This window comes from Muscardinus avellanarius, assembly GCF_963383645.1.
Source record: "Muscardinus avellanarius genome assembly, chromosome: 5".
NCBI lineage: Eukaryota > Metazoa > Chordata > Mammalia > Rodentia > Gliridae > Muscardinus > Muscardinus avellanarius.
In genome coordinates this window covers 112,136,898-112,157,926 of record NC_137790.1, presented here as the reverse complement: position 1 = coordinate 112,157,926, position 21,029 = coordinate 112,136,898, and positions in this window count along the sequence as shown.

Genomic DNA, 21,029 nt, shown 5'->3' with positions numbered 1-21,029 from the left:
TTGTAGACAAGGATTTTATTTAGAAAAGTAAGAACTATATATTCATGGGAGAATATGGGGGTAGCTCAAAAGTGAGAGAGACCTACGCCTTTTATTATACGCAACTGAATGCTTTTGAATTCACTTAGAGAAGACTGATTTTCTACCAATTACATGGATAATCAATAATGTGAGGACAGAACAGTGAAAGACTTTTGGGTATATGCACAGAATGTAAAGGAGTGAACTGATAATTGAATATATGTTCATGTTATTATTAGATATAAAATGGTCCCCTGAAGAGCTTATGTATTAATGTTCAGAGTTCATGTGATTAAGTCATGAGAGTTTCACCTCTGAAAAATCCATTAAAATGGATTTTCTGGGTGGAAACATAGGCAGGTTAGGTGTGGCTGGAGATAGTGGGTTCTTGTAGGTAGGGTCTTGGTGAATATGCTTTTATTTTTTTAATTTTAGTATAATGCTTATTTATTACCTATTTTTTTATTGTTGATTTTATTCATACACCTTCATGGGGTACAAGATGGTGGAGACATACTTGCACATTGTATTTTTTTTTTTTCCTGTGGTGGTACTAGAGCTCCTGGAATCCCTTCTACCTCCGGGCTACACTTCCAGACCTATTTTATACATTTTTTATTTTTGGAAACAGGGTCTCTTAAGCCAGCGCAGCTTCCAACCTGCGCAATCCTCCTGTCTCCGCCTCCCAAGCACCTGGGCCACCACGCCTGGCTTGAACATTGCATTTGAATCCCTTTGCTTACTTGCCCTTTATGATTTCAGCTTCTATGATATAAAAATAGAACCTTTGCTTTCTCTTTTTCCTCTCTCCTCTCTCCTCTCTCTTCTCCTTTCCCTTCTTCTCTCTGTCTCTCCTTCTCTCTCCCTTCTTTAAACAACCATGCTCTGAGCTTCAAGACCTTTCCCTAACATGAACTTACCCGATATCTCCAAGAAACAATAAACAAACAAATCTTCTTTTCTCAAAGTTGTGTGGTTAGTTGTTTTATTTTTCCACAGTGAGAACATTGACTGAAACAATAATTGGTATTAGAGAAGTGGGGCTGCAGCTATATCTAAAGCTTACTAAATGTTATGTAAGTCTTTAGAACTAGTTTATGAGAGAAAGTGTGTTCAGGATATATCAGAGGGCAAAGAGAACTCAATAAAAAAATATGGAGGAAAGGCTATACATAATATATTCTGGCAAATAATGTATTGGCATTTTGCCTTTGTCCTGAATCTTTGTATGCTGACAAATTAAAAGGTGGCAGTCAGATTCGACTGGCATAGGAAATCTCAAATAAGCAAAGTATCCAAAGGGCATTATGAGTATCTATGTCTGCATTCAGCCAATTGTTCAGTGAATTTCAGAAGAACAAAGCAAAGCAGGGTGACTATAAAATTGCTGTTTGGCCAAAAAGGCATAGGTAAAGCTGGGGTTCAGAACAATGGTGTTATAAAAAGAGTAAGGAAGTTTAAGTAAAACTTTCAAAGAGAGGTTGAATGTTTTGCATAGAAAAAAAAAGAAAGGAATTCAATCAGGACAGTTAAAGCCCAATTGTAGAACCATGGAAACTAGGGCCCAGTGGTGGTGGCTGTGATAGTGGCTATGATTGAACTGGATTCTGAATGTAGGCTTAATGCAAAACCTCCAGGAAACTGAATAAATAAATCTTCTTTTGTTTAAAGTATCATCATTTTTTTATTAAAGCAGTGATAACATTGACCAAGGAAATACATAAAATATATAGGTTTAATTACAATGTAAATTTTAGGTTTTAATGCCATAAAGATAATTTTTAACAGTAAACATGAATTAGATTAGAGACAGAGTGTCTATTATAATCTTCAGTTTCTTAAACCTACAATTTAGACCTGTTTATAATACTATGATTCATATTCCAAATAATTTATCTACTTCAAATTAAAATATGATAATTTTTAGCATACTCATAAAGGAGTATAATTATCACTACAATCTAATTTCTAAACCGGTTTACTTTTTCCTGCCAAAGTAACCTCATACAAATTACCAGTTGCTCCACATCTTCTAGCCTTAGGTAACCATGAAACTATTTTTCTTTCTTTATAAATCTTCTAACTGGGATATTTTATATAAGATTAAATAGCTTATTACTATTTAATACATTTATAAATAAATTTTACAGTTTACTGCATGGATGTTTCACATTTGTTTGTCCATGGATCAAAAAATTAGCATATACATCATTTGAACATCTTGATAGCTGGATATATACCACCATAGATTCGTGTGTGAGTATGTTATTCATTTCTCTTAGGGATATAGACCAGAGAATAATTTCTGGATTATAAAGTAACTTCATGTTTAACATCTTGAAGAACCCTTAAATTGTCTTCAGACAAGCTTTATTATTTTATATCCTTATCAGCAAAGAATAAAGGTTTCAGTTATTCTCTATTTTTACAGAACTTATCCTCTCTCACTTTTTTTTTCTTTTTTTCGTTTTGGTGGTACTGGGGTTGCTGGAAACCCTTCTACCTCCGGGCTACGCTCCCAGGCCTAGTTTTTTGTACTTTTATATTTGGAAACAGGGTCTCTTAAACCAGGCCGGCTGGCTTTGAACCTGCGCGATCCTCCTGTGTCTTCCAAGCGCAGGGATTACAGGCCTGCACCACCACCCCAGGCAGAACTTAATCTCTTTTTGATATCTATTCATAGCAGATGTTTACATTAATTGTGAGTTTGATTTGAATTTCCCTAATGACTAATGATGTTAAGCCTCATTCCATATGTTTACTGGTTATTTGTATATATTCTTTTGAGAGTTATCTATTAAGATACTAGTCAAACATTGTATTAGGTCATTTATCTTTTTATTAAGTTGTAAGAGTTCATTAAATAATTTAAATATTAATCTATTATCAGATATGTAACTTATGTTCACGTTCTAGAGCTGTAGTATTCCATAAATATGTACAATTTGTATGTTTTTATGTACCAGCTAAAATCAGTTTTAAAGAAGACATGCCTAATATATGTTAAAAGACTATATATTTAAAATAAGACTATATACTTAGTTAAAAATATATATATATATGATACATATACTGTATAGAGAAAAATTTTTTTTAATTTTCTATTCCACTGCTGGTGGTAGAAATTTTCTTCCAGGGTGGTGGTATTAAGTATTATTGTACTTAGTATATGAGTATAGTTGGTATTGAGGGATAGTATTGAGGGTATTGGGGGTTGCTATGAGTTGGTATTGAGGCATAGTACTCTCTAGTCTCCAAGGCTGTCTTTTCTTCATGGAAAATTCTCTTTATGAGCATGATGAGACCTTGCAATCAAACTACTGATAAAATGTACAGATTTTTGCCAACTTGTTCCTTATGTACTTTCCAACCCTGTAGACTCCTAGACTTTGCTTTGTGTCTCTTCTTATTTTGCAATATGAGAATCTCTAAACAAGATTTTGTAATGATAGAACTTCCCTATTATTTCCCCCTTCGGCTAATGACCATTTTGCTGATTTGCTTAATGTTCAGTATCTAAAAGTAATTTTGACCAATCAATTAAGCCTAGAAGAATGAACTACATCTATTCTATTCCATCTCTACTAGCTGAAGAACTACACTATTACTGTTAAATATTTTTTCTCCCCTTTCTGTATGTTTCCTTTTTTGATGATTTCTATTACTATGATTTATGTTTGACATTGTTTCACAGATATTTAATATTTCATATATTTGGTTTTATTTAGGCCAGGTGAATTTATTTTCTATTAAATATTTATAAATAAAATATTACATACATTATGAGTGGAGATCTTTTTAAACCATAAATGTTGAAGGTTGCATAAAAATTAAAATATTTTTTAGAATTATACTTATTTGTTGTTTTTTTTTTGTGTGTGTGGTGATCTTGAAGATAGACCCAGGAGCATTCTACCTCTTGAATTACAGCCTCAGCTTTTAAAAATATTTTTTTGAAACAAGATTTCACTATGTTTATGAGATTCTCACTACTTGTTGAGGCTGTCCTTGAACTTGTGATTCTCCTCAGCTTCAAAGTACCATAATAATTAAGCCAGCATGGCCGACTTAACTTGAAACATAATTATTTAATTATAAATTAATTTTTGTTATTTTTATATCTAAATTAGATAAAATATGTTGCTCCTGTGTGATACACACAAAAAAAGAACAGTTTCTATTGTATTTACTTAACTAGTACCTTTTTTCACAGAGCTGAACTGTGTAAGGAAAAAATTAACAGGACTCGATATCTTTTTTATTTCCCAACATTTCCTTAGTGCAGCAAAATAATCAAGATATATTACTTTGAAGTTCATATCTTACATTTTTATAATTGCTTTATCTATATTTAATTGCAATTCCATTATTATACATTTATTTGTGAATATTTTATCAGAGCTCATAACTTTATTTTCTTTTTTGCAAATTTGGGATTGAACCTAGGGGCATACTACCTCTGAGCAACACCTCCAACCTTATTTTTATTCCTTATTTTGAAATAGGGTCTTACTGAATTACAAAGGACCCCATTAAGTAGCTGAGGCTATCCACAAACCCTGATATTTCTCTCTCAGCCTCCCAAATGCTGGGATTACAAGCATGCACCACCACACCCGGCCATCACCCATCACTTGATTTTTTATATACTTAACAGCTTTTATAGAAGTGACAGCTTTAATTTTAATATTAATATTCTAATTAAATATTATTTTATTTTATAAATTTCCCTTTTATTGTCAAACTAAGGTAATGTAGATTTCTTATCGATTTTCTTATAGGAATTTAAGCCTATGATCCAGTACATCTTAGAAATTGCCTCACTTTATTTTCCTTTTCTTTTTCTTTTTCAGTAATCATTATCTTATTATACTATATATATATGTATATATATATATATATATACACACACACATATATATGTATATATATGTATACATACAGGCATATATATGACCAGTTTTAATTTCAGCAGAAATTAGTCTACATGTTTTTTTTTTGCTGTGATGTTAAAGTTGTTAGTTTAGAAAAATATATTTATGATCATTCAATCTACTTAATAATGCATCATTAATAGCATATATACATGAATCTTTCATAAACTTGACTTTAATATTTTAATTATTTCCATATTATGCTCTGCATTTACCTAAATATTACTGTTTAATATTTTGTTAATTTGATGTTTCCAAGAAATATTTTATTATATAAATTGAGTATTTTTCTTTTTGGTATTCTAAATGATTTCAACCCTGGGTAACTGAAATTTAAAGAATAGAGTTAAATTACCTTAGGTTTTTACTGAGGAAAGAATGAAGGTATTTAGAACAATTAGAATTGTCAGTACTTCAAAACAACTATTTGGAAAACAAAAGAGACCTTGGGCACCAGTTCATCTGGATGTTAATGGATATGGTGGTTTGAAAGGGGAATTAGTATGTTTTGAAACTAATTAAGGCACAGTTGTTAAATGTCACATCTGTTGTTAATAAAGCATATGGTTTTAAGATTTAATCTTGCACAGATCTGAGATATTTAACCAATAACTTCTTTGGGATCTGGGATAATTTTATTCTCTTACGGTTTACTGAAGTTCAATATCTGTGGTTAGATTTTAAACATGAATCTTTAAAATATTTTAGGGGAAATTTTTATTAGGTGATAGTCTGTTATTTAAAACTACATATTAACGTTTGCTTCTTAAGTGAAAACTTATAATGCTTAAGAGTATTAAAAGAATTAAAATTATTTTAGCCATGAGACAAGTAGTTTTTCATGGTGCAAAAAATGAGATTATTATAGCTGAGTCATTAAAAGTACTGATTCTTTTTTTATTTTTTTATTGGTGCATTGTAGTTATACATTTTAATGGCGTACAAGATGGTAGAGATGCACATAACCTAATTAGCCCTTACCCAATTCTCGCCCCATTTCCTCCCCTTCCCTTCTTATGTTTGGGTTCGTGATTGACTTTGATATGTTTGTTAATGTACATGATGTACATTAAGGAATTTACCTTTTTCTCCTCTCATTCTCCCCAGTTCACCTTATTTGCTCATCTATAGTATTTCCTTCTTCATCTAGAGTTCCTATGACCAATTTTCTCCTTAGCTTTCACATATTAGGGAAAGCATCCAATTTCTTATTTTAATGACTGACTCTTGATGAATATATTTTATTCTTTATTTATTTATTTTTTTTTGCAGTACTGGGGATGGAACTCAGGGGCATTCTACCTCCATGCTACACCCCCAGCTCTATTTTTATTATTGTTTATTTGAAACAGCGTCTCACTGAGTTGCAAAGGGACTCACTCACTAAGAAGCTGAGACTGTCCCTGAACCTCAATCCTTCTTTCTCAGCTTCCCCAATGCTGGGATTAAAAGAGTGTGCCACCACTCCCAGCCTCTTCATATCTTTTTAACATAGATTTGATGTTCTGCTATCTTGCTTCCAAGTCTATGAGAATTAACAATTTGTTAAACCATAAAAACATGCAGCATTTCAGTTGGAATACATAAATATTACATAAATTTTCCTGAAAATTTAAAATAATATTCCACCATTTACACTAAGACAATTTTTGTTTGTGTTTGATGAATATTATCTGTAATTGTTAGGGTTAGGATATATTTTGTCTTTTTGTGTGTCTCCAACCTAGAAAGGTAAAGCAAAAAGAAAATTACTATCCTCCACTTGACCTCTTTTCACATCAAAATTAGAGCATTGTTTCTGTGGAAATAACACTCTCCATGGTTACTGGCTAGCAGATTTTCAAAATGTTTTAACTATGTTAGAGGGTCCAACATGTTGGTTATTTTTCATTTCAGTGAATAAAGGGTTTTATGCTCTGAGACTGCACCTCTGAAATAATAAATGTGGGTTGGATGGAGTGCACTGTAATGTTTTAACATATTAATGGCTCATAAATATGTATATATGGCTGGTTATTATCCAATGGCAGACACTGTATCTAAAATTATAATTCATCCAAGTAAATGCTGATGGGTAGAATTGTGTAGTAGCTTCTGACCAGATCAATTTCACTTTACTACTCAAATAATATAGAAAGCAACTCTCTAGTTAGGGAATCCATCTTGTTATTTGTGTATATGTCAGAAAATGTCAAATTGCAAGGGAAAATCAGCAGTGTCACTGAAAAAATCAGGAAGCTTTTATAAAAATAAATATTTATACAAATGGACAAAGGTCTGTTTAAAATTAGAATATGACTTTAATTTTTCTTTTTCAATACAACACCTGAAGGAGGATGAAGAAACCAAGCAGAAACCATTACATATTTTAACATTTTAACCACCATAATTATGTTCCTCTTTGGAATCCATTTCTCACCATGCCAATTCTATATTCAGTTTTTATGGTACAAAGTAGCTAAAGGTGATATTGTACTATTTTGCTAAGTCAAAGATTTTTTTCCAGACTGATAAAATGTGTGGTCAATATAAAATTTTAATTGTTACAAGCTCTGTGTAGCTGGGCGTGGTGGTGCACACTTGTAATCCCTCACTTGGGAGGCAGACATAGGAGGATCTCACAGGTTCCAGGCCAGCCTCACTGGTTTAAGAGACCCTGTTTCCAAATAAAAATATAAAAAATAGGTGTCTGGGGGTGTAGCTCAGAGGTAGAGGGTTTCCAGGAACTGCAGTACCACACACAAAAAAAGCTCTGTATGTGATTAGTATATATAAAATATAACTTTCATTATTCTTCAGTATAATTGAATAATAAACTTTTGAGCATTTGACATTAATAGGAAACCAAAAATTACTCATTTTAATCATTTTTGTTAGTCACTTTAGCCAGTTCATTTTGAACTGGCTAAAATGACTATAACTGTATTACAATGATAGACCACAGAAACAAACTAAAAGAAACAGAGCATGGAAGTAATCCTCTAGTGTATTGGTATTTTATTTGAGAAGATTTATTCTATGCTCTACTTCACCCATCCTCGGAGTCAGTTATTTTAATTCAAGAGCTTCATGGCACAGACTATAAAAATATGATTTTTTTCTACTAAAATTTAGATACCTTACTCCCAAAGGTTGGTGCTTATTTCTTTTCTTCTAAAATTTACAATCATATTTTAATATACATATATGTACATATATGTATATATTTGTTTCACATGAAAATATTAAAGTTTACTTAAATTAAATATACTAATATTTAATCATGTAATAAATATGTAAAGGTATAAAAATAAATTAACAAAATCATAAACATAGCAATGACTAAGCCAAATATGAGGGAGGAGGAGGGAATGGGGTGGGAATTGGTGAAGGGCTAAATGAGTGATGTGTCCATGTATCCTCTACCATTTTGTACCCCATTAAGATGTATGATTATAATGCACCAATAAAAATATATATAAATAAATAATTACTGCTCTAATTTGTTGTATGTACTCTTTGCTTCTTTCGTCCTAATAAAGTAAGTAAATATCAGATTTGTAATACTTTCTCATAAAGGAATTAAGTATCTATTAGTAATGATGTCCTCAGAAAAACTCATTAACTTAAAAGTTATCTTCAATTATTCAAGCTATGTCAAACGCAAAATTATATAGACTTTAAGACAGGCCCTTTTATAATTACTCTTGCACATAATTTATTCTACAACTGTTATTATAAAATCTTTACCATTTTTAAAAACATATTGATTTTTTGTTCTCAGTAAGTTATCAGTCAGCTAACCTAGGCCAGAAGAATTCATAAAAGAAAATAAAGTCCATGCTATACATTATCTTTAACACACAATGTGCCAAAGTAAATAAACATACCACACTCATTTAAAATTATATTAAATAAATGGTGTTTTGTAATAAAGAATGTGTTTTCATTTGTTCCAGGAATAATCTATAATTTTTAACATTCAGTGTTACACAGATTAATTTAGAGGTCTTAAAAACTATTAATAATTTTAAAGACTTATATTTATAGTAATCTAACATTTAGAATCTCTGTTTTATGGAGAAATTATTTGTGTTGAAATATTTACTTCAAGTGTATTTATATATCACAAAATGGAAAACATATAAAATGCATACTTATCTACTTTGGATAGGTGGTAAGGTTGTATGGAATTTATCTAAAATGTTATGAAGGCTGGGTGTGGTGGTACAGGCTTGTAATCTCAACATTCAGGAGGCTGAGATGGGAGGATTATGGTTCATGGACAGCCTCAGCTACTTAGAGAGGCCCTCAACTACTTAGTGAGACCCTGTTTCAAAATAAAGAATAAAAAATAGGGCAGGGAATGTAGCTTTGAGGTCAAATGCCCCTGGGTTCCATCCTCAGACCTGCAAAAAAATATTATAAAAAGATATTATGAAAACAACATGCAAGAAAAAAAATTGAAAATATCACCTATGGTTTAATCTATAAGTAATATTGGTTACTTTAGTTATTAATGAGTTCATGAAGAAATATCACTGGATTAGAGAGAAAAAAATTTTTTTGGTACTGAGGTTTGAACCCAGGGTCATTCTATCTCTGAAATATGCCTTCAAACCTATTTTTTTTTTTTTTTGAAACAAGATCTCACTAAGTTGCAGAGGATCTCACTAAGTTGTGGAGGCTGGCCCCAAATCTGCAATTCTCCTGTCTTGGGCTCCTAAGTACTGGGATTGCAGACATGTATCACCATGTTGGGTGAGAAAAAATAATTTAAATATACATGGTAGTATGATAGGTAAAAATTTTTCCGAATGGCTTACAATTGTGTGGCAAGGACAATGTCCCTGTTCTCTTCTCATACAATTTTCTATCTTTTCCTTAGTTTTAATGTTTATTTTGTCTTGTATTTTAATTAAAAATGTTTATTTAGATAAAAGTTGTATGTACTCCAGGTGTGGATAGTCATATCTTGTACATGTAAATTTTGAAGTAATTACCACAACTAATATATTAGTATTAATCATCTTATACAATTGCAGTATGTTTTTTTGTGTGTAGCCATATTGAAGATGCACTCGTTTTGGAATTTTTATAACTATAAAACTGAGTTTATTTTGTAATGAAGAAATCAGGCATTGATATTTAGATTAGTACATAAATGTTAGATGAGAACATTAAAGCTGGGCATAGTGACTCATGCATATAATCCCCAGACTTGAAGGCTGAAACAGGAGGGTCACAGGTTCGAAGCCAGCCTGGACAATTCTGAGAGTCTCATATCAACTTAGCAAAAAACTATCTTCAAATAAAAATAAAATATAGTTGGAAGTGTAGTTCGGAGGTAGTATGCCACTGGTTCTAATCTGTAGCACCAAACAAAAACAAATTAATTTTTTTACTTAGGAGTTGATACAAACTTACTTTCTATTTGTGTTGATATGTCATGTGATAATTTTCATATCCAAGTAGGTGAATTTCACCTGTTAACAATAATGTTAATTTTGCCTCTTTCTAATATTTATGCATCGTTTTTTATACCCCATGCATTATATTTTAGATTAAAGAATATTTGTAGACAAATGATGGTAACAAAGTCATGTTCTATTCATTAATTTATTAATTAATTTAGCAAACTTTTGAGTATGTGCTGTGTGCCAGAAAGTTTGTGAAATACTTCACATAAAAGAAAAAACAGAAGATGCAAATCAAAAATACCCTGAGATTTCACCTAACTCTAATTAGAATGGCAATCATTAAAAACACAAACAACAACAAATGCTGGCAAGGGTGTGGAGAAGTAAGAACTCCAATATATGTTTGGTGTGACTGCAGATTAGTAAAACTATTTTGGAAAACAGTATGGAGAATCCTTGGAAGAATGGGAATGAACTTATCATTTAAGCAATACCACTTCTGGGTATCTACCCAAAAATTGGAATCCAAACAACCAAACTAATGCATGCATATCTATGTCCATAGCCCTGCAATTCCCAATTGCCAAACTGTGGAACCATCCATGATGTCCATCCACAGATGAATGGATTACAAAACTAGAAGTTATATACGCAATGAAATTTTATTTAGCCATAAAGAAGCACAAAATCACATTATTTGCTGGGAAATGAATGAAGCTGGAGAACATTACGCTAAGTGAGATTAGTCAGTCACAAAAGTAAAACGTCCGATGTTCTCCCTCCTATACACAAGCTAGTGAGAAAATGGGTCATAAGAGGAACTCTAGATGAAGAAGAAGCCATAGTTGAGCTAATAAGGAGACCTAACTGAGGGAGCTGGAAGTGAGGAAGAGAGAAATTTCCTAATTTACATTCACAGACATATCACAGTCAATCACTAAGCCAAACATGAGACAGAAAAAGGGTTGAGGAAATGGGGTGAAAATTGGGAAAGGGCTAAATGAGTGATGTGTGCATCTATGCCTCTACCATCTTGTACTCCATTAAAACGTATGACTACAATGCACCAATACAAAAAAATGAATAAGAAAGAGCAAAAGGAGAAAAATAAATAAAGAAAAATAAATAAAAGAAATAAGACTGGTCTCCTTAGTCATTGAGAATACTCTGAAATGTAAATAAATTTTTAAAAATGTAATGCAAGTAAAATGGTCTAAGTTTTTATTATAGACAAAAGTCAGAAGAGTTTCTGGCAGTTGTTTATTGAAGAATTTATTTACTTGTCCTCTTTAAACTGTAGATTTAACTTGGGACCTTTTTACTTTTATTCTATATCCCCAGTTCTTTTTAGTTTGTTTTTATTTTGAAACAAGGTGGCCATAAATTATCATATACTGGCTTTCAAATAGATTCTTCTTCCTAAGCTTCCCAGATACTGGAATTACAGGTGTACATCACTGTGCCTGACTTCTTGAACAATGTGTTTATTTATTTATTTATTTATTTATTTACTTATTTATTTATTGTGGTATTGGGGATGGAACCCAGGAGCATTCTACCTCTGAGATATATCTTCAGCCTTATTTTTTTTTTTTATTCTTTATTTTGAAACAGGGTCTCATTGAGTTGCAAAGGTCTTCAAGAAATAGCTGAAGCTGTTCTTGAACCACGATCCTTTTATCTCAGCCTCCCAAAATGCTGGTATACAAACCTGCACCATCATTCCAATGCCATTATCGAGAAATTCTCTGAGCTAGGCGTGGTAGGGTACACTTGTATTCCCAGTACTTGGGAGGCTGAGACAGGGGGATCAAAAGTTTGTGGCCAGCCTCAGCTACTTAATGATGTCATCTGTAAATTAGTGAGACCCTGTTTCAAAATAAAGAATAAAACATTGGGCTGGGGTGTAGCTCAGTGGTAGAATGTCCCTGGGTTCAATACCTAGCACCACACACACACAAAAAAAAAAAAAAAAGAAAGAAAGAAAGAAAGAAAGAAAGAAAGAAAGAAAGAAAGAAAGAAAGAAAGGAAAAGAAATTCTTTGCTAGTGATATAAATAAATTAATAAACATACAACTTCACCATTATATGATAATTGTCTTGGGCTAAATATAGGCACAAAACACACGGTCCTATGCAGGATGAAAGGGCACCCTGACACAACAGATTGAAGCAAAGAAAGGTCATGAAGGAGATAAGATGTGTCATAAAATCTGAGGCACTTGTCTATTTTCACATGGTAAAAAATAGGGAAGGCAAAGTACAAGAGACCCAAAAAGAGAACTGGAGAGTATAGGTAGAAAGCCAAGACAAAATACTTGTCTTACTAGAAGTCATCATTATTCATATTTTGGCAAACTTGTTCTAAGTAACACATACTGTCATCTTCTCTATTTTTAAACAGGTCATGATATAGTATCGCTTTCACTTTTATATAATTATAATATAAAGATCTTATTTTACTTTCTAAAACAGTATTTAGAAAAGTACAGAACATTTTTTTCTAATATCATTTGTTATCAGTACGACATTTGAATTATTTTTATTTCAGGTTAATGCTGATAATTCTATTTCTGGATCAATATTATTGTGTTTCTATCAATCAATAGGGGCCAGATCAATATTCTCTGTGCTGTTTTTTTCTGATTTGATACTCTTTTAATCTCAATTGGTTATAGTTGGTGGCTCAGACTTTTCATAGATACTTTTAGAGGCTTCAGCTATAAATTTTCTTTTGAATTAATCGCAGGTAGTGTGTGTTCTTATTAAACAATATAACTGAGAACTTAGCATTCAAAAGGTAGAAAAAGAAACAATTTGTTTTTCTTAATTTCTTTGCACAAAACTTTATATGAAACATTTCCAAAAATAAAGATCTAATAAAAAGCAATTGAATTAGTTTTATATAAATCAAGTTCATAGGAAGCCTTCTCTAAGACATGTATTTGGAACATCATGTATTTGTCATCTTGAAGAACTGAAGGAAATGTAATAAAATAATCACATTTTAAGTAAAAATTATATTGCAAAAATACAACAAATACACTCAGTCTGGACCTAGAAATTTCAATCTTATCAAAATATACTTCTTCACTTTGTTTTTTATTTTTCAACATCAGGTATATACTTGTGAAATTTATGAATGTGGATGTAGTCACTATTTATATATGCAAATACCTTCATTTATTGTTTACAAATCTACATCATTGAAATGTAATTCATGTAAATTAAGTTTGACATTTATATTGGAATTGAATCATTTATGTTTGAATTGAATCATACAATTCAATTATAAATTAAAATTATACTGTTTTTGTTTTTTCTATCAATTATATATATATACATCTACCTCTCCATAATCAGAATACAGAACATTTTGGGGTGTTGGGAATGCTTTAACAGTAATTTTAAAGATCTTATAATCTAAAGTCAGATAGCTAGTAAAGCCATTTTAATATTAATGTAAGATGTAGGTAATTACCATCTCACTAATATATGCTGATGAAATTATTTAACATTCATGATGTCCTGTGACATGCTAGTTACTCAATATATTTATATTAAGAATGAATTACTTCCATGGATAGCTATGTTTATCTGATAGTTATTTGTCAAGTTTTATATATTTCAATATATTCAATTATAATAGTAAAAAAAAAAAACAAGAGTTTTAAATGCCCTTATTTGATTATTGATCTGCATTGCAGGAAATAAGTTTTTAATAAATAACATTTAATGACACTATTAACAGTGTTCTGTTAAATTTAATGTTATATATTTTTAATAATTTTACATTGTTTAAATGATATCCTTTCATTCTCCATATTTTTTTTTTGTGTAACCCAATGGTGTTCTACCTCTGAACTACATCTCCAACCCTATTTTTATTTTTTTAGTTTGAAACAGGGTCTCACTACATTTCAGAAGGCTCTCACTAAATTGCTGAGACTGGACACAAATTTGCAAACTTTTTGTTCCAGCCTTTCAAATACCAAAATGACAAGCATGCAACACTATGCCTAGCTATCATTTCATTTAAAAATACTATTTTTGTCTAATTAACCACTGCTATTTTAATTTATATTTTAATAATTTAATTAAATATTTACCAAAGTATTTAATAGCAATGGATAAAATAGCCATGCTATTAAAATAATTATCAACCTCTAGATTATTGCCTAGGTAAATTTTTCATATATCAAAATTTGATAGACTACCAAAAAACTATCATCCAGACATAAGTAATTGTCTTCAAGGATATTGAAAATTAAAGTCATGATTTAAACTCTTTTTCCATGACAACAGTAATTTTTTCAATGACTGGAGAATCTCCAGGGTCAGGAGCTGTTATTACCAGTAACGGCACACGCTTCTAATTTCATGACAGTGGAAAAGGTCTCACTGATTATGATTGTTATAAAAGTTTAGAAAATAGATATTTTCATTCTTTAGTAGCACCATTCTCTTCACAAAATAGCCTATTCCATTCCTTTATAGCTATTTTTATGAAATTGTATACCCTATTATTTTGGATAGTAAATAGTTCCCTCTCAGTCGTCCTTGCCCTTCTCAAAGGGCTGGCTTTTCTGACAGCCATGTCCTTGCTGAATTCCATCATAGCCAGACACTTTTATCTCCCATGTTAATCTGAGTTCAGGTGCTCATCTGGCAGCACCCATCCTCTTTTGTTATCATCTGCACTCGTTTTAGTAGTGTACATTCCTGTCCTAGTTACTTTGTAAAAAGAAGCAAAACTGCCAGTCGTGGTGGCACACGCTTGTAATCCCCATGCTTAGGAGGCGGAGACAGGAGCATCGCACAGGTTCGAAGCTAGCCGTGCTGGCTTAAGAAACCCTGTTTCCAAATAAAAGAGTATAAAAGTGGGTCTGGGAGTGTAGCCCAGAGGTAGAAGGGTTTCCAGGAAGCCCAGGACCACCAAAAAAGAAAAAAAAAAAAAAAAAAAAAAAAAAAACTAAACAGGTATAATTGGCAAAGTTAACAAAGGAGCATAATTATTAGTTACATATGCACTCACTGGACACAACAATGATATGCATGCTCTTTTCTAAAAGAAAAATAAAGGCAAATATACAAACTGAACAACATTTGTAGGTGTCCTAAAAATTCGTGAAAGAAAATAATCTCTTCTAAGCTGAAATACAATCCAATTTCTTTAGAAAGCATCCACCTGGCATTTGGAATAATTTTACTAGAAGCTTTAAAAGATCACACTGTAATCCTCAGTTAGGTACAAGTATATTAGAGGCACCCAGAAATTGCAGTTAAACTTCATAGCACTAGGAACTCTATTTATGAATGCAGATGTTTCCAGTATTTACTTTTGGAGTATTTTGAATTAAAAATTGAGTCTTATATATGTCAGAAACTTTTAGATGTTTTTTACTGGTACATTGTAGTCATACATCTTAGTGGAGCACAAGATGGTAGAGGCATACAGGTACATATCACTTATTTAGCCCTCCTTCAGTTTCTTCCCCTTTTTCTCCTTCTAATGTTTGGCTTAATGATTGACTTCGATATTTTTGAATATACATATGACATTAGGGAACTTCCCTCTCCCCCTCCATCATCCCTAGTTATGTCTCCTTATTTGCCCATCTATTTTTTTTTTCTTTTTCATCTAGACTTCCTCCCATGACCTTTTTCTCTCTAGCTTCATCATATTAGGAGGACATCTGATTTCTTACTTTTTGTGACTGACTAATCTCACTTAACATAATGTTCTCCAGTTCCATTCATGTCCCTGTAAATTACATAATTTGGTTCTTCTTTATGGCTGAGTAAAATTTCATTGTGTACATATCCCATAGTTTGGTACCTCAAAAGAGAGCTGAAAGAATGGGAGAAAATTTTTGCCAAATATTTCTCTGATAGAGGATTAATATCTAGAATATACAAAGAACTCATGAAACTCTCAGCTAAGAAAACAAGCCAATGAAAAAATGAGCAAGTGAACTAAATAGACATTTTACGAAAAAGGAAATTTAAATGGCCAATAAATGTATGAAAAATGCTCAACATTATTACCAATCAGAGAGATGCAAATCAAAACTACCCTAAGATTTTATTTGACTCCAACTAGAATGACTATCACTTTAAACACAAACAACAAATACTGGCAAGGGTGTGGAGAAGTGGGAACAATAATACATTTGTTAATGGGATTTCAAATTAGTGCAACCACTTTGGGAAACAGTATTGAGGATCCTCAGAAAAATGGGAAGGGACCTACCATATGATCCAGCAATGCCATTTCTGGCTATCTACCCAAAAGAATGAAAAACAAACTACCAAACTAATGCATGCATATCTATGTTAATAGCCCCCCAATTCCCAATTGCCAAACTATGGAAACAGCCAAGATGTACATCAACAGATGAATGGATTATGTCAGAAACTTTATCTTTCATTTATAATGAAGAAGGTTGTGATATGATTGTTCACTCTAATGAATGAAGGGAATATTAACAATAACAACAAAACTTCTCAAGATCAATAACAATAAAATGAAATTTGTATTAATAGCCATACTTGGTTAAAGGTGGAAAACTGATTCTCAAAATGAATGTGGAACACACATTAAGAATATTTTAGACAGATTATTATATAATAATTGTATGTACAAAGGATACTCCAAGCTAGAAAACCATATAATCATCTAGCTTATATAATTAACTTTTTCAATATTTAAGTAGATATAATTTAAATTTTACTTTGATAAACTTAATATTAATATTCACTGATAGACTTTTTACACTCTTTTATCAAATTATTTTACTGTTACTGTACATGATAACATAAAAATAGAATTATGAGATAAGTACAGAAGTTATTATGTAAAATTTTAATACACTACAGTAATAGAAACTAAATTTAATCCTAATAGGTGCAAAGTTTAAAATTTAATTTAGGCACATCTATTTATACAAATATAATATGGGATAGAATTGACTTGCTAGAAATTACTACAAAAGATTTAGGGAAAATTTTGTTAAACTGAAACAAAATAAGTGCAGAATAAATACAAATAAAATTCAATGGAAGGTTTTCTAAATCAAAATACACTACCATTTTATATTACTTTTGGATATATAAAATTGACACTAAGAGTCTCATTAAGTTCCTGAGGGCATCACTAAGTAGCCGAGGCTGGCTGAGAACTGCAATCCTCCAGTCTCATTCTCTGGGATCACAAGCGTGTGCCACCAAGCCGGGCTGTAATAAAACTTTAAAGAAAGTAAATCAAGGGCACTAAGTTATTTTGGGATGTCAGGTAGAAGTGAAGTTGAAAAACTCATGTGGTTTATCAAGTAGTATCTCACATCCAATGGTTATAAACTTAGGAGGGTGACCATTTAGTATGTCCAGTTCATGGCTTACAGTCTTCAAGTCATTTGCAGCTGCAGAAATTCAGAAAATGAATTAAACCACATTTTTAGCTGAAGATTAAAAGCAACAGTCTATGCTCTGTTGAATTTAAAATAGTTAAGGTAAATTAATTCTATTTAACTGTAAAAAATATCTAGATATTAAATTGGATTTGTTCAAATTGGATTTGTTCTGGTTTGCTTTATTGTGGCATTTAGAATATATATTGGGGAATCGATTCACAGGACACTGAAGTGCAGAGTGCTGCAGAAGGGAATAAAATATTCCTGTTACAAACACATCATAGGAATTCAAAAGGGACTTCAGAACAAAAAAGAGAGCAACCAGCAGAAAAATAGAAAAATAGAAATGAATGAATGGGAGTAGAAGGGGAGGCAGAAAGGATGCTTGAAGAAGAAAATACATCAAATAATGTTATGTTCATATGTGAAGGTTTCATTACCAATCCTACTAGCATGTGTGTAAAGGGAAGAAGGGGGAGCTGGTTGGGTTCCAGAGGAAAACATAGCAAGTGAAGCATACATATTCAAAGGTATCACTTTGCACAAAACCGCAATTACAGTACTTGGAAGGCAGAAACAGAAGGACAGTAGGTTTGAGGCAGGCATCAGTAAGTGGTAAAACTTTCAGCAACCTAAAAAGACTCAAGACTGTTTCAAAGAAAAAAAAATTAGGGCTGAGGATGTAGCTTGGAAGTATAATGCCACTGAGTTCAATCCTAGTAACACACACACACACACACACACACACACACACACACACACACGTGTGCGCATACAATTAAATGTATAAATTGTCAGAAACTCAAGGATATAATAATATATTATGAACAACAATAATAAAATAATCATTAAAGCATTGTTAAATATAATGTTGACTCTCACTGTGTTGTATAATTACAACACACCAATAAATCATATGTTAAAAAGAAAAGACTTGAATAAATTTATGCTTCATACCTATACTATGAATATGGAGTTTATTAAATTGACCAGTCTTAGTTTCTTTTGTGGTTTGTCAGTTTAATGGGAGTATTTAATATATGATAATATAACATTTTTGAAATGTTTTTGTTGAGATGAAATAATAATATTTATTTTATTAATTTTCAGGATCACTTTCCCTTGAACAATCTTATTTGTTCTGCTTACCGTCTACCTTTCTTACCCCATTGGCATATATTTTTCCCATCACCACACATCATCATGATAGAATTGTCTTGATTAACATTTCACCTATGACTTCATGGTATTATACTAGCTGCCCCTTGCTCTTTTGACATTTCTAGCTAAATTCATCCTAGGGACATTCAGATGCTATTTCTTAATACTGTAATAAAGGTTAGAGGACACTTCCTTGACTTAGGAATTCTGAAATACAAAATGTCACATAAAATTAATTTCTCAAAAACCACATTTAGCTACAAATTTTCTATACAATTTTAAATACACAGACCTATTGCATAAGTTCATTCATTCATCATTTTATATTTCTCACTTTTGCACAGTTGATAGATAACATATGTGCCTACTTTTGAATGTAAAACTGACATAAAATTAATTTTATTAAAACATGGTAGTAAAGTTATTCATTTACTGATTAAAACTATTTGCCTACAAATTAACTAAAATATGTGTGTTGGTATATAAGCTGAGAATATTTTGTAGATGTAGTTGCTGATTTAAAATAAAATATAATTTAATATTTGGGTAGAATTTGAGGAAGAATGCAACTTATTCATTATTTATTTGTTGGAATATCTTTATTTACAAGAACCAGTACTCTGTGATCTTCTCGGAAAATTCTATTCTGTCATTTTTCTTATAACCCAGCCTCATTTTTATGTGTGCGTCATCTGCTTCCTGTGCAAGTGTTTTGTGAGAGGGAGTAGGATAAACACAAACTCTGGTACTCGAGGTGACTATTGATAAGGGACTTTTTGTTTAGGAAGAGAAGAGAGTAAAATAGTAAGAAGCAGATTCAGGTGAAATTCATCCTTATCAACAGAGTTGAGCATCATAGGTTAGACAAAAAAAAGATAGCTCCAAGCTAGTAGAAAAATAAAACCAGATTAAAGCAAGTGTATCTGCAGGGTGAGGAATGCACATTACATTATTTCAGGGAAACAGACATTCTTTTTGTTTTTTAATGCGGGTCTGGGAATGGAACCCAGGGGCATTCGACCTCTGAGCTACACCCTCTACCCTATTTTTTATTCCTTTTAATTTTAAAGAGGGTCTCACTAAATTGTGGAGGGTCTCACTAAGTAGCCGAGGCTGTCCACGAACCACCATCCTCCTCTCTCAGCTTTCCAAATGCTGGGATTAGAATCATGCACCACCATGCCTGGCTAGACATTCTTTTCAAAAATAAAAATGCCTTATTTCTGATTTCAGATGCTTGAAGTCATGTTTCAATAAAAATAATAAGGGTTTAGAAGATGTGTTATGAATAAAAAGTTTTACCTTTGAAACTGCTTATTCCTAGACTATCAGAAGAAATCTAGAAATCTTACAGTAGAAAGATATCTGCGGTATAAGATGTTGTTGTTACTTAAAATCCAAAGATTCAGTACAATGAGAAAGATAAAACAACTGGAAAAGATCTTTGTGAGATTTGATATACCATTTAAATCTTGCTTATTTACTTCACCTGTGTGTTGACCTTCTTCACAAAGGTTCCAGTTCTGCCCAATTGAACTGAAGCTCAGTTTTATGAGAAGAGTTCTGTCCGTAGGTACCAACAGCAAAATGTCACCCATGTGAAAATCTATAATGTTTACAAACTCTTTGTATAGTGAAAATCTATACTGTGTGAAAATATATACTGTTTACAAACTCTTTCTCCTGAGGTTTCTTAAAATGTTTTATTAATTTTGCAATCCAGACTGGTACTATTAAAATTAACAAATATTTGTATAAATTTCAAATGGATTAGAAGACCATTTTTGGAAACATTATTTGATTCTCTTTAAAAGTCTTACGTAAGACTTTTTCTCTTTTTCGGAGTTGAGAGAAGTTTTGATATTAACATTTTTTATAATAACTTTTTAAAACTTAACTTTTGATAGCTGCTTTGGTATAATATTCTGATGGATTAATACAAGTAGGTTCAAAAATATTCCTTTTTAATACTTAAAATAGGTCTCAAAGCCCTTGCATTGATTAAATTACATTTAACAAGATTGTTAAATATTTACTTATTATTCAGCTTTATTTATCAATCTATTGTTCTAACATCAATATTTCTCAAACCTAAAATCCAC